This window comes from Bubalus kerabau, chromosome 19 (assembly GCF_029407905.1).
Source record: "Bubalus kerabau isolate K-KA32 ecotype Philippines breed swamp buffalo chromosome 19, PCC_UOA_SB_1v2, whole genome shotgun sequence".
Lineage (NCBI taxonomy): Eukaryota > Metazoa > Chordata > Mammalia > Artiodactyla > Bovidae > Bubalus > Bubalus kerabau.
The window spans coordinates 18,754,665-18,779,660 of NC_073642.1; positions in this window are offsets into that span (position 1 = coordinate 18,754,665).

Here is a 24,996-nt window from a genome sequence, read left to right on the forward strand (position 1 = left end):
ATCTGCCTGTAATGCAGGAGACGTGGGTTCAATCCCTGGGTCATGAAGATCCCCTGGAGGAGGAACTAGCAACATACTCCAGAAGATTTTCCTTGGAAAATCCTACGGACAGAGGAGCCTGGCAGGCTACAGTCCATACGGTCACAGAGAGTCCGACATGACTGAGCATGCAAGCACATACCTTGTCTTAAATATTGCTGGACATTCAGGCTGCTTCAAAATCTCCCCTATTTTGAAAAATGCCAGAACAAACATCCTGATTAAAACAGTGCTTTCCATCCTTAGGGTTACTTTCCATCCTAGGGTTACTTTCCATAGGAAATGACCAAGTGAAAAAAATCTTGAGTATTTTAATTTTAAAAGCATATCAAATCTTCAAAAGAACCTGAAATTTGCATTGCTTGTAGCAATATATGAGTGTACCACTTTCATTTCAACTTCATCTGAATTTGGTGTTATCATTATTTTTTAGTAAAAATGAAATATGACTTCACATTTGTTTTGATCATGATTCTTTGATCAGAATGTTATATTTTATATCCCCTCTAATTTGTGAATTTATATTCATATTACAAGGTATAGGGACTTCTCTGGTAGGTCCAATAAAAGCTTCAAGCTTCCACTGTAGGGGGTGTGGGTTCAATCCCTGGTCCAGGAACTAAGATCCCACAGGCTAAAAATGAACAAAACAAAGAGGTAGATAAAGTCATGGCAAGGAAAAATGAATATTCAATCATCACTCTCTGCCAGTTTCCTAAAGATTTTACATTTGTTACTTTTTAGTCTTTTCGATAAACTCTGATCATTTCACAAATTAGTCACCTGAGATTTTGTGTGCTTAAGGTATTGCCCAGAATTACAAGTCTAGTAGGTCAAAGAGCGGAAATAAAACTCAGAAATATCTCCCTTTAGGAACTGACTGGTAATGCTAGAAAATTGATTTGTAGACATCAAAGCATTGATGCATAGGTTTGCAACAGGCCAGAAGCTGAAACTGACCTGTTAGTAGTTAAAATATAGTATCTGAGCCCAGAACTCAGAGATTCCAAATACAGTGGGTCTGCAGTGTGACCAGGAAATTGGCATTTTTAATTAATATCCCAGGTGATTTTCATCATTAGGGCAAGGTTTGTATTTGACAGTAGTTTGGGTATCTCAGTAGTAGAGAATCCACTTGCAATTCACCAGACTTCCTGCAGTAAAGGAGACGAGGAATCAGGAAGGTCTCCTGGATCAGAAAATGGCAACCCAGTCCAGTATTCTTGCCTGGGAGATCTCATGGACAGAGGAGCCTGATGGGCTACAGTCCAGGCAGTCACAAAGAGTCAGGCCTGACTGAGTGACTGAGTACATGCGCCTGAGCACACACCCGTCCCCTCCCTGCAACACACATACAGTAGTTTCTACTCTTAACTCTCAGAATCACCTATAGAGCTTTGTAAAAACCTGCAGAACTTGGCACCCTACTGTAAACCTACTGAATAAAATCTCTTCTAATGGAGCTCATGTATCTGCCTTATTATTCCCCTGCCCAGCGTATTCGGCCAAGTAGACTCACAGAGCCCCTCAGCGGCATCTGGAAAATCCCACACACACGAATGTCACTGCTGTTGTCCGTTGGGTCTATGTCATACAACCCTGTATTAAGAAGGTCCTTTATAGACGTCTCTGGTTAATTGAATAGAAGCCTCTGGAATGAGGTGCCAGTGGGCATGGTATCCCCAGTAACTGAGTCTGCTTGCCTTTTTTGAATCTCCCTATAGATTACTCTGGGGTTTCTCTGGTGCCTCAACAGTAAAGAATCCACCTGCAGTGCAGGAGATGCAGGTTCAATCCCTGGGTTGAGAAAATCCCCTGGAGAAGGGAATGTCAACCCGCTCCAGTATTCATGCCTGGGAAATTCCATGGACAGAGGAGCCTTGAGGTCGCAAAGAGTCAGACACCACTAAGCGACTAAGCAACAACAAAACAATATTGTAAGAACTCCGAAGATCTTTACAAACCTAAAATTTATTTTATTTCTTAGATACATGCATGTATCTTAGTTCTTATAGATGTTAAAGTTGTATTTCTTTCTACTGCCAAAAAAAAAAAAAAATGCTCTCATGACAAGGCATGTTTCTGAAACCACCCTCCTTCTCACTACCCCCCCACAGTAATTGTTATATTCACATATTGGATGAAGAGCCCAAGATAAGGGTCTAATTTGGATTAATAGGATAATTACCATGTGACAAACGAATGCCAACTAACACGAGGAACTGCTTTGTGAGAGAGTTCTTAGTTTGACAAAGGTTTGTTTTCAGGTATGCAGCCTGAATTGCCATCTTCAGAATTATTTCCCAGGCTTCTAATGAAATTTATATTTAAACATACAATACAACCCTGCCATTTTCTCAGATATTTTTAAGAGTCAAGTTTGAACTCTCTCTTGGCATCTTTCTATCCTTCCTCAGGCTTTGCTGAGGCAGCTGAAGGCTGAATTGTCACTTCAACCTTATTGATACCCCCAAGGAGAGCTTCCTGAAAATGAGGCAGTATCTTGAACCTGCAGGTGGGAGAAACGCAGCCTGCCTCTAGAGCTCACGCCTGTGTCCACCAGGGCATCCTGCATGCTCCCGGGTGATTGTCGGCTTATGCGTTTCTCATCCTTATAAAGCTGTGCACTCCATCAGTGTCATGGGCTGTGCAGGAATACTCTGAAAATCAGGACAGAACATCTTCAACAACTACCCACTTTTGAGCCGCTAGGATGGCACAGGTGCTATACTAGCAACTATTAGTCACATTTCAGGACAAGAGAATGTGAAGGGAGAAGGTAAAGATACTTGCCAAAGAGGGACTTCCTGGTGGTTCAGTGGTTAAGAATCCACCTTCTAATGCACAGGACCTGGGTTCAATCCCTGGTCGGGGAACTAAGATCCCACATGCTGCTGGACAACTAAGCACTACCCCCTCACCCACTGGTGCACCAGAGCAAAGACCCATCACGGCCAAAAAAGAGAAAAATAAGAAAGAAAGAAACTTGCCAAAGAGTCATTGCACAGTAAGTGGCAGATCCTGGGGTTCTGATTCTGAACTGACTCCAAAGACTAAAATCAGATTTTTGTATCACCCCTGTCTGACCTGGAGTAGGGACATGGTAGGTTTTAAATACATTGAATTATTGAGGAGCCACCCTCTTCTGGATATTGAGTTCAACTAGTTGCAAAAACGATCAATGCCCAGAATCTAACCACCCTACTTCACATGGGAGTTGCCTGTGAAGATGGAGGCCACTCTTGATAACTGTGGGGAGACTGGCTCTGACCCCCATGGAATGGCTCGAATTTCTATAAAATTAAAAATAGCGGCCAGGCTAGCTCAGTCAGTAGAGCATGAGAGTCTTAATCACAGGATCATTGGTTTAATCCCCATGTTCAGCACAGCTTTGGGGCTTCCCAGGTGGTGCTATTGGTAAAGCGCTTCTGCCAGTGTAGAAGGTATAAGCAAGCAGTTTTGATCCCTGGTTTGGGAAGATCCCCTGGAGGAGGGCAAAACAACCCACTCCAGTATTCTTGCCTGGAGAATCCCATGGATAGAGGAGACTGGCAGGCTATGGTCCATGGGGTCGCAAAGAGTCGGACTTGAATGAAACAACTCAGCACAGGACCCAGGAATCCCACTAGTGGACATATACCCTGAGAAAATCATAATTCAAAAAGACACATGTAAGCCAGTGTTCATTGCAGCATTATGTACAATAGCCAGGACATGGAACGACCTTAATGTCCATCAACAGAGGAATGGATAAAGGAGATGTGACACATATATACAACAGAATGTCACTCAGCCATAAAAAGGGGCAAAACTGGATCATTTGTAGTGATGTGAATGAGCCTAGAGTCTGTTGGGGGGAGGGAGGGTAAGACAATTTCAGAGAATAGCATTGACATATATACACTACCATGTGTAGAGTGGATAGCTAGTGGGAAGGTGCTGTTTAGCACAGGGAGTTCAGCTCGGTGCTCTGTGATTGACCTAGAGGGTTGTGGTAGAGGGTGGAATGGGAGTGGGGCTCGAGAGGGAGGGGATATGTGTATATATATATATATATATATATATATATATATGTAGAGCTGACTCACTTTGTTTTACAGCAGAAACTAACACACCATTGTAAACCAATTATACTGGGAAAAAAAACAAAAAAAAAAAACCTCAAGGCTTCTGTTACTTGAATTAATCATTTCTGTTTCTCTTCTCTCCCGACTTCCTTATTGTCCACCCTTATTTTATGATGGGTCCTTTTCCATGTACTTAGACATTTTTCCCTACTGGTTTCCACTACCTGAATCCCCTCAGGACACATGAAATACAAAATAAGCATCGGCCACCTGCTGGGTACCTAGCACTGTTCTCACTCCCAGTCCCATGTCAACCACCTACCTCTCTGGGTTCTTTCCCAGCCACTGTGAAGAAGGGGTGGTTGGGGGCCACACCCTGTGCTACCTGGGATCACAGCCTCTTTTTATTATTTTATGACCTGGGGCAAGATGTGTAACCCAACCATGGCTCAGTTTTCTCTTCTTCACCATTTCTGGGCTCATAATAAGAACACCAACAAGGCTGGCCCATTAACCTACTCTAATGCCCTTCTCTTGTGCATGCGTGCCTGCTGAGTCACTTCAGTTGTGTCTTACTCGGTGCGACCCTATGGACTGTAGTCCACTAGGCTCCTATGTCCATGGTATTCTACAGGCAAGAATACTGGAGTGGGTTCCCATTTCCTCCTCCAGGGGATCTTTCTGACTCAAGGATCAAACCCACATCTTTTAAGTCTCCTGCATTATCAGGCGGGTTCTTTACCACTAGTGCCCCCTGGGAAGCTCAATGGACCTCAATTCAGGATGGCTGCTTTGCAGTTTCCTTTGTAATTTGTCATCTCTCTCTGCTCCCCTTTCTAGCTCATTCCTCAGGGTTGTCTTTTGTCTAATTTTTAATTTTCTTATTTGCCTCTCTTTCTCATTTCTGCTGAGTTCTGAGGCCCCAGAAGGATATATTTATAGGTATGTGTTCTTTAGTATACAGTCATCACACCAGTGAAAAATCACAATAAAAGGTTCAGACAATTTCATGGCTAGCTCTTTTTAAACACAATGAATTGATTTTGAGATGGAATTAATAGAATCAATGACATATAGGCAGTATTTCATAAAAATATATAGTTTTGCACAGTGAATTTGTTTTAGTTGTATATGTTTATGTGTGTGTGTGCACCTGTTGCAAGGCTGATATATGACCACACTGCAAATAAAGACCAACTCTGCTGAGTCCTTAATGAATCTTGGTGAAAAAGATATTGAACAGCTCGAAGCCTCCTATCATATCTGAACAGCAGGGGTAGGTAGATCTCCTATATAATGGTGCTTGGGGGAATGCCTTGTTGATGTTGAAATTTAAGTGAAACTGGAGGGAAGTGCTTGGAAGAGGTTTTATAGTCTGTTACAAACTGTTCATTTTCTTCCTTTTAATGTGGATTCTATCCAGGAATCTGTAGAAACTGCCGTTTTTCCCCTAGAGATGATGCCTTTTTAACCATATGATAAGGTGAGTGTGTGTGTTCTTCCACATTCCTTATCTACACGATTTTATGTCTCTCTCCTGGGAAAAAAATACATGTAATTTGAAATGCTGGATGGATACCATGAGTCATAGGAAGGACATTTGGACACAGAAAATACACAACATTGGCACCAAGTATTCTGCAGGAGTTGGAACTCAGGCTCAAATTGATGATGATGTGGACATTGCAATGTTAAAGAAGACACACGGAAAAGAAATCTCTTTTCGGGTATCCTTTATCAGTTGTGAAATGGTTGCATTATTTAGACAGTAAGTAAGAGTTAAGTAAAGAGGCTCTTGATGAAAGTGAAAGAGGAGAGTGAAAAAGTTGGCTTAAAGCTCAACATTCAGAAAACTAAGATCATGGCATCTGGACCCATCACTTCATGGGAAATAGATGGGGAAACAGTGGCAGACTTTATTTTTTTGGGCTTCAAAATCATTGCAGATGGTGATTGCAGCTATGAAATTAAAAGACACTTACTGCTTGGAAGGAAAGTTATGACCAACCTAGAGAGCATATTAAAAAGCAGAGACATTACTTCACCAAAAAAAGGTGCGTCTAGTCAAGGCTATGGTTTTTCCAGTGGTCATGTATGGATGTGAGAGTTAGACTATTAAGAAAGCTGAGAGCCAAAGAATTGATGCTTTTGAACTGTGGTGTTGGAGAAGACCCTTGAGAGTCCCTTGGACTGCAAGGAGATGCAACTAGTCCATCCTAAAGGAGATCAGTCCTGGGTGTTCATTGGAAGGACTGATGTTGAAGTTGAAACTCCAATACTTTGGCTACCTCATGCAAAGAGCTGACTCATTTGAAAAGACTCTGATGCTGGGAAAGATAAAGGCAAGAGGAGAAGGGTCAACAGAGGATGGGATGGCTGGATGGCATCACTGACTCAATGGACATGAGTTTCAGTGGACTCCAGGAGTTGGTGATGGACAGGGAGGCCTGGCATGCTGTGGTTCACGGGATCGTAAAGAGTCGGATACGACCAAATGACTGAACTGAACTGAATTGAAGAGTAAAGTTGGGTTTTCCTGGTGGCTCAGACAGTAAAGAGTCTGCCCTCAGTGTGGGAGACCCGAGTTTGATCCCTGGCTTGGGAAGATCCCCTGGAGAAGAAAATGGCAAATCACTCCAGTGTTCTTGCCTGGAAAATCCCATGGACAGAGAATCCTGGCAGGCTACAGCCCATAGGGTCACAAAGAGTAGGACACAACTGAACGACTTTTCTTTCACTTTCAAGACTTAAGTTGGGAAAAGTTTAGAGAAGAAATTGTAACATTACATACTACTTCTTGTATAAAACTTTGTGAAAATTTTTCTTTGTGAAAAAGGAGAACTCATAGATTTGTATCTTGCAGCTAAAAATGCTCCTATAATCTTGCCATCTAAACCATTCCACGCCTTCTCTTTGTTGTTCTTGTCAGTCACTAAGTCGTGTCTGACTTTGTGACCCCATGGACAGCAGCCCACCAGGCTTCCCTGTCCTTCACTATCTCCCAGTTGCCGCTGCCACTAAGTCGCTTCAGTCATGTCCGACTCTGTGCGACCCCATAGACAGCAGCCCACCAGGCTCCTCCATCCCTGGGACTCTCCAGGCAAAAACACTGGAGTGGGTTGCCATTTCCTTCTCCAACTATCTCCCAGAGTTTGCTCAAATTCATGCCTTCTTTATATTACCTAACAAGTTTTTGCTGCAGGAATGGGAAATTTCTGAGGCTGGTAATAGAATGAAATTACATGCTAGTGAAATGTGTTCATTTAAGCATGTCAGCATCTATTCAATCCACTTGCAACAATAGTTCTTCAGGTTCTATTTATCCTATTGTGGTTCATGTGGATCTCTGTCACCAGACATGTGAGTTTCCCTTATCAAATATATATTCTTCTGTAATTCCTAGTTTATGAGGTGACAGAAATAAAGAGAGAATAGGGAGGGACAGAGTAGAGACAGAAAAAAGGTAGGGGAAAAAGTCATAGAGAACTCTAATACTTATTTAGTGTTTACTATATCACAGATAGGGCTTTCCTGGTGGCTCAGCTGGTAAAGAATCTGCCTACAATAGACATCCCTGCCAGGCATTTTATGTGACTAATCTCATTCATTTTCACAGTGGCCAGGTATCATTATTCTTCGATTCTGTACTAGGCTTCTTTGCCCATGGAATTTTCAAGGCCAGAATCGTGGAGTGAGTTACCACTTCCTACTCCAGGGGATCTTCCTGACTTAGGGATCAAACCCATATCTCTTGGGTCTCCTGCATTAACAGGCAGAGATTTTTTACCACTAGGGCCACCTGGGAAGCCCTTTTTAGAGGAGACTACATAAATTATCTGACTTATCAGGAGTCTTGAGTTAATTCTCTCATTTAAGGAGTACAAGGTAGCTCTTCCAGCTTCATCTCACTCAGCATTTCCCCACCACCGTGCTTAGGTAACTCCAGAAAATTCAGCTAGCCTTCCACATTGCACAGCAAGGAAGAGTTGATATGGTTTGGAAATTAAATATATAGAGAAAAATCTAAATGCTCTGTAGACTACAGATCCCTGTCCCCATGAAGTTGTTTCTTTGGTCAGCATCAGTCAGCGTTTTCATTACTAGGAGTTGTTTGTAAGATTGTGATTGTTTTGAAGTCCTGAGACCAGTTGATCTTGCAAACTCGGATCACTCCTAATAAAAATTTGGGCAAGTCTGTTGGAGATAGGAAGATTCTCTTAGTTCTCAGATTATTTGGTTTATTTTAGATGACATATAGTATTGATCCAATTCCAAGTATTTTTCCAAACTTTTTCATGCTCAGGCATCCACTTAAAGAAAGCACTTTTTTTTGGGGGGGGGGGGTGGTGCTGTGCAGGCTCTCTGTTATGGCATGTGGGCTTTCTCCAGTTGTGGTGTGTGGGCTTATTTGCCCCAGGGCATGTGGGATCTTATATCTCCAACCAGGGATCGAACCCATATTCCTAGCATTGGAAGCACAGAGTCTTAACCATTAGACCACCAAGCAAGTCCCCAAAGAAGACACTATTCTGAAGGGAGTATTCTAGTGGCACAAAGATTTAGGGGATCTTGCCTCTAAATCTTGCCTTTAGATGTATCATTCAAGCCATTTACCTATGTTAATATGTTGTTGAGACACAGGCTTAGCAAGTTTCTAAAAGAGACTGTTCCTTATGAGAGGAACACTATCGCAGTAACACTCACATGATAGATTGTACAGAGCCATCTCTTACCTCTGAACAGGGATCCAGCTCCACCATTACCTGAGCCAGCCTCCCCGCTGCTCCCCTTGTAGACAAGTGGGACTGGACTAAAGCCTTTGTTTTGCTTGATAATCTCTGACCCATCTGACATTCATTCCATCAGTGACTCAGCCTTTCAACCACAAACTCACACGATCACCAAAGAGACACTAAGTGCCCATTGTGTCAACATCTTTGTTTCGCAGGAAGTTCCACCCTGAATCAAGAAAGAAGAGTTGATAACACATTGCAAAAGACACACTAGGCTGACAAAAGCACTTAATGAGACCAATAAAATCTTCATTCTTATTCCAATGTTTATCCATTCAGATTTTACAAATACTGAGATGTACAGACATGCTCTCAGATGTTTCCAATCAATATTAGCATGCAGAGGACTGACTCAATATCTGAAATACTGGAGAGAAATCTACAGCTGTCTGCAAGGAATATTTAGTTTTTTAAAAAACCTCCCTCTTTCCCTTATAATTCTGAAATTGGAAAACATGTGAAACTTAGTAAGGTAGGAAAATCTATTATTTCAGCATTCTTAAATAACCACTGTCAATATTTTAATATTTAACTTTTCAATCTTTGTCGTGCAAAAATTTGAATTTATATATAAATGTATTGATGTATACAGGTAGAAATCTACACACATATTTTCTACCAAAAAAAAAAAATTACTAAGCACAGTATGTTATAGCCACATATTCACTTAGAAAGCTTATTATGAGCATTTTATATGCCAATGAATATTTTTCTATAATATTATTTTTAGTGATTGCACATTCATTTCATGAATATATCATTGTTTACTTAGACAATTTCCCTGGTGGCAAAGTGGTAAAGAAGCCACCTGCAGTGAAGGTGATGCAGGTTCCATCCCTGGGTCAGAAAGATTCCCTGGAGAAGGAAATGGAAACCCACTCCACTATTCTTGCCTGGGAAATCCCATTGACAGAGGAACCTGGCGGGTTATAGTCCATGAGGTCACAAAAGAGTCAGACATGACTTAGTGACTAAACAACAACACTTGAATATTTCATTTGATTTTACATTTTTAAATTGTAAGTTATACTATTATGTCAGTCAGTTATTGTTAAAATAATGCTGGATAACAAACCATTGCAAAACTCGGTGGCTTAAAATAATCTTTATATTCATAGATCTACTTGTTGGCCATAGCAGCAGCTCTGGTTCTCTTTTCAAATCTGCAATTCAGTGTCTTCTCCGTGTGAGTCTCCTCTCAAACTATCAGGCTAACTGGGGCACGTGATGTCCATGGCAATAGTAGAGATAAGCCCTACTTTGCAAACATATTCCAAAATCTTGTTGACATTACATCTGCCTATAAACAAGTGTTCAAAACAGATCACAGAGTTGGGTCCAAAGAAATCAATATATTTCATCTTTCCTTAAGGGAACAGGAAGGAGTGGGAGGAATTGGGAGACTGGGATTGAAGCATATACACTATTGACACTATGTATAAAATAGGTAACTAATGAGAACATATTATATAGGATAGGGAGCTCTACTGTGGTGACCTTTATGGGAAGGAAATCCGGAAGGGAGGGGATATATGTATACATATGGCTGATTCATTTTGTTTACACTGGAAACTATTTAGGTTGGTGAAAAATAACTGTGCTTGCAGACTGTGAATTTTAAATAACTATAACTAGGCTCGAACAAATCTTTTTTAATCAAAATAGGAACCATTATAATCAATACATTTTTGCCAATGAGAAATAAGTTTGTTTATTCCTGTAGCATAAAAACCCATGCTGAGAGATTTGACATACTCTTGGAAGGCATTTTCTGTCTCCTGCTGGTTGTGAAAGCGTTTTCCCTGCAAAAAGTTGTGCAGATGCTTGAAGAGTGGTAGCTGGTTGGCAAGAAGTCAGGTGAATATGGCAGATGAGGCAAAACTTCATAGCCCAACTCGTTCAACTTTTGAAGCGATGGTGGTGGGACATGCAGCCATGTATTGTCCTGGAGGAGAATTGGGCCCCTTCTGTTGACCAATGCCAGCTGCAGGAGTTGCAGTTTTTGGTGCCTCTCATCGATTTGCTGAGCATACTTCTCAGATGTAATGGTTTCACTGGGATTCAGAAAATTGTAGCGGATCAGAAGGGCAGCAGACCACTAAACAGTGACCATGACCTTTTTTGGGTGCAAGTTTGGTTTGGGAAGTGCTTTGAAGCTTCTTCTCAATCCAACCACTGAGGAGATTGTCACAGGTTGTCTTTACAATCCACTTCTCATTGCACATCACAGTCTAACGACTGTAGGATGGTTGAGTTCTTCAGCAGCTTCCCACGTGGGTGTAAGAGGATCAGCTTCAATGAACCTCTCAATTGGTCGTTGTTAACTTCTGATGGCTAACCACCATGCGCCTCCCCTTCAAGGCTCTCATTTCCTTTGCAAAATTTCTTGACCTGCCACTGAACTGTACATGCATTAGCATTTCCAGGGCCAAATGTGCTGTTGATGTTGTGAGTAGTCTCCACTGCTTTACGACCTGTTTTGAACTTGAATAAGAAAATAACTCAAATTTGCTTTTTGTCTAACTTTTCCCCAGTCTAAAATAAATATAAAATACACAGCAAGTACTATGTCATTAGCAAAAAAAACATAAAGTGAGAAATGTGCATTAAAATGATATATTATATAACCACATTTATTTAAGAATGTATTCCAGTATCAAACAGCAAAGTTCAACAATGCAAAACCACAGTTTAAAAGAACACAGTTAAATTTTTAAAATATTTTTTGATGTGGATCATTTTAAAGTCTTTATTGAATTTGTTGTAAGATTTCTTTTGTTTTATGTGTTGGATTTTTGGCTGTGAGGCATGTGGGATCTTAGCTTCCTGACCTGAGATCGAACCCACACTCCCAGCATTGGAAGGCAGTCATAACCATTGGACTGCCAGGGAAGTTCCTAGATGATAATCTTGAAATGTTTGTTTAAGATTATTTTATGTAAGTAAGGTTAGACAATATGTGTTCTACATGCATGTGCTTAATCTACCCACAGCATGTGCTTTAGGTATAAAAATCTGCTGTAAATTAAGTTCCTCTCTAAGGATTTGATTCAGGCCATCTCAGACTTGATGACATTTGTTTCTCTCTTCTTGATCTACTAGTACATGCTGTATCTCAGGTACCATCTTGCTTCTTGATGATTAATGGCCTCTGATGATCTTGCTTTTCTTCCCTGATTAACATCATTATTATTATTTCAGACACAGGCTTGATATCTGTGTTTCTGCACCTAGCCAGGTGGTCCTGGTCGGGGAGGTCATTGCCAGCATACCCTTTCCAGCCTTGCTTAACTGGCAGACCTTGCCAACTCCTAATCTAATTTGAGCTTGAAGGAAATCAATCTTAGACCAGTAGTTTCATTCTTGAGAAATTGTCCTCTCTTCCTTATTAAGACTTGGCTTCCCTGACTATTTTGTCAGTTATTCTGACAACTCTTGGATGTTTCCATCTTTATAGAGTATTGGTAGGTTCCTCAAAAGCCTTTAAATAGATGTGTATGTGCTAAGTGGCTTCAGCTGTATCTGACTCTTTGTGACCCTATGGACTGTAGCCCACCAGACTCCTCTGTCCATGGGATTTCCCAGGCAAGAATACTGAAGTGAGTTGCCATGCCCTTTCCCAGGGGATCTTCCTGACCCAGGGATCAAACCCAGATTTCCTGAATTGCAGGCAGATTCTTTTCTGTATGAACCACAAGGTAAGCCTTGGTAACCCAGTTAAATCTTTACAATCTCTATGGAAGAGATAATGGATGGGTCACTTAAAATATTTTCTACCTATGTCTTTAAAATATTAGGTTAATGATTCTCAAACTTGAACATATATGATAATATCCTGGAGGGTTCTTAATATCATGGGTTCTTAAATTTGGCTTTTCATTCCTACTCCCCAAATCATGGTTTAGTAGTCTAAGAAATATCCAGGATTGTCCATTTAATGAGTTCTTTTGAAACAGTACAATTTAAATCACATCTTAAAAAACTTGTCCAAGACAGAGTTATTGTGGCTATTGCATTTAATCTGACTGCACACTTTGTATAGGTGAAAAAAATTAAATCATGAGTCAGAAAAAAAATTTCTTGCCTGAATTCCATGTACTTTTAAAAAATTTTATTTTCTTGGTTTTGGATGGGTCTGGAGCAATAGTATCCTCCAGAATGCCCCCCCACCCAACATGGGATTTTGATATGTAGACAGTAAGAAGTACTGCTTCAGTCCCTCAGCAGTTAATTTTGGATATCGCTCTTTGGCCAGTCATACATGTATCCTATGGACATCCTTTCTTCGATTTTTCATTTTTTTTAATCTTTTTTTCTCCAAGAAGAGAAAGTCCTGCCTGTTGTTAACTACAGAATTGTGCAAGAATTTTTCTGAGGAAGAATTTGTGATACTAAAATTTCACCTTGGAGCTTCTGATTTCAGCTCTGCTATTTAAATGGCTTAAAAGTTATCATTCCCATTCTTCCAATAAGACAAAGCTATAAGGACTTCCCTGGTGGTCCAGTGGTTAAGACTCCATGCTCCCAGTGCAAGGGGCCTGGGTTCAGTCCCTGGTCAGGGAACTAGATCCCACATGCCACAAATAAAACTCCCATGCTGCAACTAAGAGAATTCACATGCTGCAATTAAGATCTGCTATGGCCAAACAAATTTTTAAAAAAAGAAAATAAAAAGCTGGAAAAACTGCAAAGCAATGACTACTCTTAGACCTCTCAGAGAACTGAGGTTGCAGGATAGACCACTACCCTGAAATCTGGAGAGACAGACACATCCAGGGGGTTTCCCTGATGGTTCAGCTGATAAAGAATTCACCTGCAGCGTGGGAGAGCTGGGTTCGATCCCTGGGTTGAGAAGATCCCCTGGAGGAGGGCATGGTAACCCACTCCAGTATTCTTGCCTGGAGAATCCCCATGGACAGAGCAGCCTGGCGGGCTGAAGTCCATGGGGTCGCAAAGAGTCGGACACGACTGAGTGACTAAGCACAGCACAGACACATCCAGAGAGATAGAGCCACTTAAGATCTACTTAAGTGACTTAGCAGCTAAGTCTGAAGTGACTTAGCAGCAGTAGCAGCAAGATCTACTTGCTGGAAACGGAAGCCACTGATCATAAACTAGTAGGAACACGGGGCAGAAGAGTTGCATAGCAGGCCTGAGACTTCTCCTTGGAGATGTCTGCTTGCAAGTCGGCGGGTTTCTGGCAACTCAAATTTTGGAAGGGTTCTCACCGTTCAGAGAACAGTGTTCACTCACGGTGCCTAGGTTGTTTATATAAACCATGTGGTTTAGCTGACACCTGTTTCCCATCTGGGAGGCTGAAAGCTTGGTATGTGCCAGGCTGAAGGTGACCCCTATAAAAACCTTGAGCACCGAGTCTCTATGAGCTTCCCTGACAGGCAATATTGAATATGCATTGTCACAACTCCTAGTTGTAGGAATTAAGAGCATCCTGGGTGCCTCCTCTGAGACAAGACTGGGGGAAGCTTGTGGCTGGTTTCCTCTAAATTTCACACATATGCATTTTTCCTTGGAAGATTTTGCTTTGTGTCACTTTACTGTCAGAAATCCTATCTGTATGGTGATATTCTGAATCCTATGAGTGTTTCTTCTAAATTACTGAACCTAGGGTAGTTGTGGGGACCCCTGACAGAAACATTTAGGCAGGAAATTTCATAAATTGCAGGAGGCTGATTATGGATAAGCTTGAAAGGGGAAAGATCCTGAAGACCATTGTCTTAGGAGGGGTCTCATACATTCATGGGTTTTATCTCCAGAACTCTATCCAGTTCTCATGGTGAAGTTTTAACAAAGACTCTTTCCTTGTTCTGGCAGAGAAAGGGGAAGCATACTCATTGTGAAATAAGCTCAGAGACTTCTATTTAACCAAATTGCACTCTCCAGGGAGAAAGTCTTTGCCAAAGGCTTATAACGGGAAGAACATTCCTTCGATTCCAGTCCCCTTCAGGTTTCCCATCTCTCCTAAGAGGGGAAAATATCCAATAAGGTTCAGAGATTGAAGGAGACAGATCAAGAACAATGCATCCATGGAGTATTCTGGGATATACAAATATCAGATCAATAATGTTCTATTCCTGAAACTAATGTAATGTTATATGCCAATAATACCTCAATAACAAATTAAGCCAGAATGAATTGCAGACTTAAATGTAAAATGTAGAATACCTTAAAGAAAACATAGGAGACAAATCTACCGAATTTTGAGTTTTGTGATAAGTTTTCAAATATAAGACCATGGTGTGACTCCTGAAGGAAAAAACTGCTACTTTGGATTTTGTGAAAATTATAAACTTCTGCTCTGGGAATGACACTTTTAATAGAATCAGAAGACAGGCACTAGATTGGAAGGGAATATTGGCAAAATCCTTATCTGATAAAGAATCTGTATTCAAAATTAAAAAAAAAAGTCGAGACTCAAGAAGAAAAATATTCCAACTAAAAATGAGCAAAATATTTAAACAGATATTTGCCCAGATAAAGTATACAGATGGAAAATAAACATATGCAAAGCTGCTCAATATCATTTGTCATTCAGTTCAGTTCAGTCGCTCAGTCGTGTCTGACTCTTTGAGACCCCATGAATTGCAGCACGCCAGGCCTCCCTGTCCATCACCAACTCCCAGAGTTCACTCAGACTCATGTCCATCGAGTCAGTGATGCCATCCAGCCATCTCATCCTCTGTCGTCCCCTTGGAATATGCAAAAACAACAAGAAGAGGCCACTGCATACTTACTTGTTGTTTAGCCCCTAAGTCATGTCCAAATGTTTGAGACCCCATGGACTGCTGCCCACCTGGCTCCTCTGTCCATGGGATGTCCCAGCAAGAATACTGGAGTGAATTACCATTTCCTCCTCCAGGGGATCTTCCCAACCTAGGGATCAAACCTGTGTCTCCTGCATTGGCATATGGGCTTTTTAAAACTGTGCCACCAGGGAAGCCCATTCTACAAAATATTTGACAATTTATCCTCAAAATTGTCAAGATGGTCAAAAGTAAGAAATATCTGAGAAGCCATCACCGTTAAGTCTGGCCAAGGAATAAATGACATTTCTTGTGGTATCCTGGATGGACACAAATAGGGGATTAGGTAAAATCCAATGCAAATAAATAGGAACTTGAATTAAGTTCTGTAAAAAATGGCTTTCAACCAAGAGTCATGCATTATGTCTTCTATTAATGTTTATTTGTATCATCAGCTCTGCATTAACCTCTGCCATACCACTTCCTCTGTCTTGGACTACTAGAAATGGAATAACCTGTCTTTACTGTTTTGTTTTGTTTTAATTGGCAGATAATTACTTTACAATATTGTGATGGTTTCTGCCATACATCAGTATGAATCAGCCATAGGCACCCATGTGTCCCCTCCTCCCCGAAGTCCCCCCTACCTCCCTCCCCACCCCATCCCTCCAGGTTGTCACAGAGTGCTGGCTTTGGGTACCCAGGGTCTCATATCAAACTCTCACTGTTATCTCTTTTACATATGGTAATGTATATATTTCAGTACTGTTCTCTCAACTCATCCTACCCTCTCCTCCTACTGAGTCCAAAAGCCGGTTCTGTATGTCTCTGTGTCCTTTGCTGCCCTGCACATGACACTAGGTGCCATACAGGTAAACCAACACTTCTCAAGCTGCCAGTTGAAATCTATCAGTCTAACTGGATTTGATATTTGACGCTCATGGAAACCAGAGCTTAATCCACCCCATTGGCTGACTTCTATAGCTGTTATGGTGGAAACAAACTTGTTCCTGAAAGATAGCTAGAAATTTGCTCTGGGCTTGAACTTGTCTATAAGCTGATGTATCTCTTACGGAAAGCAGTGATTTTTTTTTTCTTTCAGAAATTTAATTTATGAATTTAAACTAGTTCTCCATTCTGTGTCTGAAGCCTCACCTCTACTTATGCAGGGTAATTTCCACAGTGTGATTAATCTCTATTCCAAGCAGCATTTATAAGCAAACAATTCATTCTGTAAGTGACAGTATGTTGCCTGGAATATTTACATCTTAAAGGGTTTAAGTTACATTATCATACTTAGGAAATTAAAATTCAATCATTCACTCAACACATATTTATTGAGCATCTACTATATTCAAAGCACTCCACTAAGCATCAGGATCTTTCAAAGCTACATCTCCCTGCCCTTCTAGTGTTTCTTATATACTTGGGAAGAGGAAAGAACTGACAGAATGTTTCTCTGTTTTTTTTTCATTTCTACTGGAGTATAGTTGCTTTACAATGTTGTGTTAGTTTCTGCTGTACAGCAAAGGGAATCAGTCACACATACACATATATCCCTTCTTTTTTGGATTTCCTTCCCATGTAGTCCCCATGGAACACTGAATAGAGTTCCCTGTGCTCTACAGAAGGTTCTCATTAGTTATCTATTTCATAAATAGTGTCAATCGTGTATATATATCAGTCTCCTAATTCATCCCACTCTCCCCTTTCTCCCCTGGTACCCATATGTTTGTTCTCTATGTCTGTGTCTCTATTTCTGCTTTGTAAATAAGTTTGTTGCTGCTGTTCAGCCACTAGGTCATATCTGACTCTGCTACGCCCAGCTCCTTTGTCCATGAGATTCCTCTTTATAATCCAATGGACTACACTTGTCATGCTCCTCTGTCCATGGGATTTCCCAGGTAAGAATAATGGAGTGAATTGCCATTTTCTTCCTAGGGGATCTTTCCAATCCAGGGGTTGAACCTGTGTCTCCTGCTTGCCAGGTGGATTCTTTACTTCTGACTTTTGTTTTTCTCTTCCTGATTTACTTCATCCTGTACAACAGTCTCTAGGTCCATCCACATCTCTACAAAAAACAACTCAGCTTGGTTCCTTTTTATGACTGAGTAATATATCATCATATATGTGAATGAAATCTTTATCCATTCGTCCGTTGATAGATATTTAGGTTGATTCCATGTCCTGGCTATTATAAACAGGGCTTCTTTGAACATTGGGGTCCATGTTTCTAATTCAAGACAGTGTATAGTGGTTACTCTGCCTACATTATAAGCTTCCTAAGTAGACCAGGATGTTGTAAGCTGAGATGACCAGGAAAGACTTCTTTGAAAGTTTCAAGACGATGTTAACTAGCACTGGTAGAAGCCAGCAGTACAGGAAGAATAAATGGAAAAGGCAGGTGGCAAAACAGGGCATGCATATCAGAGGGTGAAAACTGGAGCTATCTGCTCTGAATAGCTTTATGGAGGGGGTGAGGAGGGAGGGCGATGTGACATAGATTGGGCCTTTCATGTACAAATTGAAAGAACTTAAACTTTGTTTCATAAGCAATGTGGAAACATTGGAAGGAGCCATTTCTGATTACAAAAGTGCCAAGATCAGAGTGGTAGTTAAAAACCATTCAGGCAGCATGTAGAGGAGGGATGGAAAGATAATTGAGTTGGTAGCACATCTAAAGTGTAAAGTGAGAGCATGAACAAAAGTAGATCCTGGAACTACAAAAGTGGATCCTGGAAAGTAGATCTAATTATGGAATTAGAAAGGAAGGAACTGGTATGGGAAATATGAAGTAATTTAAAATGTTGTTTCAAGCCTGAGTGAAGACAGTTTGGACTGCAGGGAAAAGAGAACAGGAGCAGAGTTTCTGCAGGAAGGTCCTGAGACTGACACCATAATGAGCATCCTTCCCAGCTATCTCTTTCCCAATTAACTTCCAAAGGAGGCACATTAGTTGAGTTGCACAATATTCAATATTCTATGGGATTTCCCTGGTTGCTCAGATGGTAAAGAATCTGCCTGCAATGCAGAAGACCCAGGTTCAATGCCTGGGTGAGGAAGATCCCCTGGAGAAAGGAATGGCACCCACTACAGTATTTTTACCTTTACAGTATAATTACCGTGGAGAATTCTGCGGACAGAGGAGCCTGGTCGGCTACAGTCCACGGGGTCTCAGAGTCAATATTCTGTATTTGTTTTCTGTCTCCACAATTGCCATCAGTGATGATGCCAACTGTCTTATCTTATTGAGCATCTCCATTACCACTAAAGTAGCTCATTTGCCTGAACACAGGAGCTAGCGCCAGTTCCTCCAATTACTTATTAGTAAACAGGAAGTCCAAGAGGTACTCTGCTGATTCCACTGTGGATCTGAACTCCACATTACCTAGTCCCAAACCCAAATGAATATCAGTTCCTTGAAGACAGGGAGAGTCGTGTGATTTCTGTCCTACAGATCCTTAGAGGGAAAGCAACGAGATGAAAAGTGAGAAGTGATTTGCTCTTCTGTTTCCGCCAGAACGACCAGTGTTTCTGCAGGAAGAGGCTTAGGTGCAGCCCTCCACCACAACTCACTGCTAAGAAAGTAGCTGGGGGTAGTGAGAAGATATGAGGAGGGACCAGAAGATGTAAACAAAGACGTCTGCTGGAAGCCCAGACTCTTCTTTAAAGTTTTTATTTCCTAACCTTATGATTGTTTTATCTCTAGAATTATGATGGACTTTTGTCTTATGTTCGGTTTCATATCTATGTTTACTTTGATACAAAAGTGATATATTCTTTCTGATCATTAGAGTAAAGCTTTTGCACTAAAAGATATGCCATGATAACCCAAGGGTGTTGAACACTCACTGCAGATCCCTGTGCCCCCTGGTGTACTCATAGCCCTGTGTAATAAGTATAAGAAGGATTATTTTTTTTCCACAAGCGGGCAGCATAGGAAGAGGGTAGTTCTCACATCTACCAAGCTTTTCTTTTTTTTTTTTTTTTTGCAGGGGGCTGGATAGCATCTTTTTTATTTTTTAAATTAATTAATTTATTTTCATTTGAGGCTAATTACTTTACAATATTGTAGTGCTTTTTGCCATACATTGACACCAAGCTTGTCTTAAGGGAAAGTGGGAAGTCAAAAGCCAGCTGGACTTATAATTGCTGAACCTCTAGAAGGAGCTGAATCATGCAGACCCTCCAACACAGTCAGCTTTTCTACCCGTTCTGGAAGACAGAAATACCATCCAAAGGCCTCTGGAGATTGAATGGTCAATCTTGAATTAATCAAAGCCTGGCTGTTTGAAACAAGGGAGCCAAACTTTCCCTAACTCTATTAACATTTTCCTCCATCCAAGTATGAAATATGGGTCCATTTATTATTTATCATCTTCCTATTTGATATTTCACCTGCTGCCAACACAGCCAAGTCCAGCCAAGTTCCCCGCATGGTGGGCCAAGAGGCAGATGATCCCAGCAAAGCAGCAGCCCCATGTCCAGGGAACCAGATGGGTGACCTTTCCCTTTCCTGTTCTCCAGACCAGAGGACAGACAGTTAAGCTCTCTGGGTGGTCCGGGATTTTTGCTTCTATGAATTTAAATGTACATTTTCAGATTGATGGTCTGTTTCTCAAAAACATTGATCACACATTTGCCAAACACCATCTTTCAGGCATTATGCCAGAGTAGCCAGTTTTTCTGTTATCTGAAATTCCTTATATTATGTCCCCTACTTTCTTGCTGACCTCCACTCAAAATAACATGGTGTGAACTTTTTATGGTGCCTTTCTCTCCTTCTATGTACCCCATGTGTTTGAAATATGTTTAATACATTGCCACATCTCATTTTTAAATATCATGAAGCTAGGCCAATTCTATGATATTTTAAGTGCCCTCATGATGAAACATATGGCCAGAGGGGTGGGAATAGGGAGGTGGAGAAAGAAATGTGGCAAGTGTAATATTTTCCCAAGGGAAGGGAGCAGGGAATATGACCCGCAAGATGGAAGAATCTATGAACATTACTACTGAAATACCATCTGTTTCCATTCAAATTATCATCTTGAAATTATGTGTTTTTTTTTTTATTTTTCATATGCCATAATGTATAGGATTCAAGGGCCAAAACACATCATAGTGTTTGCAACCAACCAGTCCAGTTGCTGCCAAACCTGTGGCAATTCCACAAAGAGAAAAGGGAAAAAAAAAAAAAAGAGAGAGAGAGAGAGAGAAAGAATGTTGTTGCATTTTCATTTTTATTTCTCTTTGAAAAAGAGACATTGTTTTTTATATATTTTTTATTGTAGTATAGTTGCTTTACAATATTGGTTAGTTTCTGCTGTACAGCAAAGTGAATCAGCTATATGCTTATATATACCTCTTCTTTTTTGGATTTCCTTCTCATTTATATCACCACAGAACTCTGAGTAGAGTTCCCTGTGCTACACAGTCCGTTCTCATTAGTTGTCTAATTAATACATAGTATCAATAGTGTGTGCTCAGTCGTGTCAACTCTTTTGCAACCGCACAGACTGTACCTCGCCAGGCTCCTCTGTCATGGGATTTCCCAGACAAGAATACTGCAGTGGGCTGAGTTCTCTTCTCCAGGGGAATCTTCCCAACCCAGGGATTAAACCTGAGTGCCTTATGTCTCCTGAATTGGCTGGCGGCTTCTTTACCACTAGGGCCACCTGGGAAGCCCATCAATAGTGTATATACGTCAATCCCAATCTCTCAGTTCCTCCCACCAGACCCTGTTTCCCCTTGGTATCCATACATTAGTTCTCTATATCTGTGTCTATAACTTCTGGTTTGCAAATAGGTTCATATGTCTCATTTTTCTAGATTCCACATACATGCAGTAATATGTATTACAGAGTTATTAATATTTATAATATTTATTACAGACAGTGATAGAGATCATCATTTACAACATCATTAATTGATCATGAATTGATTCATTATTAATTCTTTCATTTAGCAACTAGTTAATGTATTTTATAAATAACATATGATGTGTGGAGATAAGGATAAAGAGATGAAATTAACTGTTTTCAGTTAATCAGAGATGAAAGGAGATGAGAAGAGAATGAGCAGACTTAAAATGTGAATGATAAGGCCAACTGTAGAAGTTCACAGGGATGTGCCAGGAATATTCCCCACATTTGGGGGAAGAGGTGGTGAACTTGCTCAGCAATAGGGAATTCCTCTTAAAGAAGGCTACTTTTTAAGCTGATTTGTAAAATAGGTTGCGATTTCAAATGGCAAAGAATCTGCCTCCAATGCAGGAGACCTGGATTCAATCCTTAGGTCAGGAAGATCCCCTGGAGGAGGAAATGGCAACCCACTCCAGTATTCTTACTTGGAGAATTCCATGGACAGAGGAGCCTGGCAGGCTATATAGTCTATGGGGTTGCAAAGAGTCGGTCGTGACTGAGCAACTAACACTTTCACTTTCATCTGTGCAAGGGGGAAATTGACTTTTTCAAGGCTTTAAAATTAGAATATGCAAATATAGAGAAATGTCCATAAGCCCTGGCTACAAAGAATTCATTCTGGCTGAAATGTACAGGAGCAGAGATACAAGAGATGCAGAGAGAGTGGCTGTAACTCCTCAAGAGCCCAACTCTATTGAAAACCAACAAGTATTTGAGCAGTGGACACCTGAATTCCTACTAGGAATGAAGGAGGAAACAGACAGAACAGGCTCCGTCTTGAAAGCAGGACTCCATTTTGGGCTGGACTGTGGACTTTGATCCATATGCCCAGTATCTATGGAAATGACACGCCAACTGGAAAACAAGACCCCTCGGGTGGAAGAGCCCAAGGGCTCGTACCTAGACTCTCGGTCACATAAAAGAATACCCTAATTATCTGTGTAACAGAATAGAATCATAAATTCTATTATGCTTATTGGGGTATGACCACAGGCCTATTGATAATTGTCCACTGTTAACTACCTAGGCTTAAGGTATATGAATCAAGAGTTAACTTTGGTTGTTTCAGGGAATTTGGGGAGGTGGGTTTGGTCACGTACACTTTGAGTATATAAGGTTTTCACAAAAACTGGTTGGGGTCCTTGGCTAAGAGGAGACTCTGCCTTGGACCTGCTGGTGTAATAAGCTGCACTCCACTATCTGCGTTTTCCTTCTGAGTGAGTTTGTTTCCTGAAACACGTGGCTACAACAGGAAGGCAAGCTGTCTTTGGTTGAAATTGTATCTTGATGAACATGGTATAGAGACAAATTCAAGGTCTTGTCTGTCAGTGACCAATCTCAGAGACATAAGCAAAACTACTTTAAAGAAGGCATGAAGAATAAGTAAATGCATCATGCTTGCAAATATGTGGAAGAGAAGAGAGAGGAAGAAGATGGAAGGATCAGGGAATGAAAGAATAGGGGACTTCAAAAATAAATAGCAAAGAGAGAAATGGTAGGCATCAGAGAGAACAGAAAGGAATTTTGGAGAAAAATCTGTATAATATGCAATTGTTTTGCTTGCTTTTCTAGCATGAAATATTTTCTATCCCTGTCCCCTACTCTTCCCCCAACTCTCCTTTATGAAGTTTTCTGTGATCTTAGTTATTTTAATGGTGGGTTTGATCTTCTTTTGGAAAAGGTAGTAAGAAGATGGAGTCACTTTATTGAAGCAATATGGAGAACTGAAGATATCATAGAAAATAAAACAGAATCCAGTTCAAGCCTTCAAGTAATTTAAAGAAAAATCATGGGATCAATTTGCTTTGAATTTTCACATGGAAAATGCAAAAATGAGGTTTCAAGCCAATCTCACTAGATTTTAAATCTGAAGGAGCACCTTGGCTGACATTAAAGCTGTGTCAGCAAAGATTTAACTGTGGTAACGGTGGTGGTGGTTTAGTTGCTAAGTCATATCTGACTCTTGTGACCCCATGGACTATAGCCTGCCAGGCTCCTCTGTCCATGGGATTCTCCAGGCAAGAATATTGGAGAGGGTTCTCATTTCCTTCTCCAGGGGATCTTCCCGACCCAGGAATTGAACCTGGGTCTTCTGCATTGCAGGTAGATTCTTTACTGACTGAGCTTGAGGGAATAGTTAAGAATAAATCTAGGAGGTCCTTTTACTATATAACTCATGGTCAATTTGAGGAGACAGTCATGTATGCACGAAGTTAATGAACCAGGTAACAACATTCATCCTTAGCAGTGCTCAGTGCTCAGTCATGTCTCTCAGTCATGTCTGACTCTTTGCAACCCCCTGGACTGTAGCCCACCAGGCTCCTCCTTGGGATTCTCTAGGCAAGAATACTGGAGTGGGTTGCCATGCCCTTCTCCAGAGGATCTTCCTGACCCAGGAATCAAACTGGCATTTCCTTCATCTCTTGCCTTGGCAGGCAGATTCTTTACTGCTATGCTACCAGCGAAGCTTAGCAGGGCCACCTGAGAACTATTTGGTAAGTGTAGAATAAGGTATAGATGTGTAGACTTTGGGTAGTCTTTACAAACTAAAAACCAGCCACCAACGAATGAAGGTTTCCCATATTTCCAGACTACTTTTGAAAATTTCCCTCTATCAGGCCATACGTATTTTCTCTCTCTCCCACTACACTAAAAGATATTAAATAGGCATGTGGGTAAGTATCCCTCGGGATTGTCAGTGCTATTCTCTGGTTCCCCAAATGTTCCTCAAAATATCAATCATCTTGAATTTTTATAGTTTTAAGAAAATCTTGGTTGAATTAATAAGTGTATTAGGAATTTCTGTGAGTTGATAAATAGCAAATTTTCCACAGAAATTGCCCAGGATATGTTCCTCAGTGGTGCACATATTTTTAGCAGATTAAGAAATCTGAGTAATTTCTAATACTTCTGCATGGACTGGCTACTAATATTCAAGAATATATGATCAGAGTGTATCACTCCTGAAACTGATATTTGATGAGCTCATCAGAATTTTTATCAGACCAAGACTTGTTTTTAGGCATTTCTTTTTTTTTTTTTAATTTAAATTTATTTATTTTATTTTTTAATTTTTTTGTTTTTTGAATGCTTTTTATTATGAACTTGGAACATTTTATATTCTATCAAGGATTGGCAAACTTTTTCCATAAAGGGCCAGATAGTAAATATGAAGGCTTTTTGAGCCACTTCCTCTGTGTTTCTTTCTTTTTTTTTTTAATTTTATTTTATTTTTATTTTTTAAAATTTAAAAAAAATTTTTTTTTAACTTTACATAACTGTATTAATTTTGCAAAATATCAAAATGAATCCGCCACAGGTATACATGTGTTCCCCATCCTGAACCCTCCTCCCTCCTCCCTCCCCATTCCATCCCCCTGGGTCGTCCCAGTGCACCAGCCCCAAGCATCCA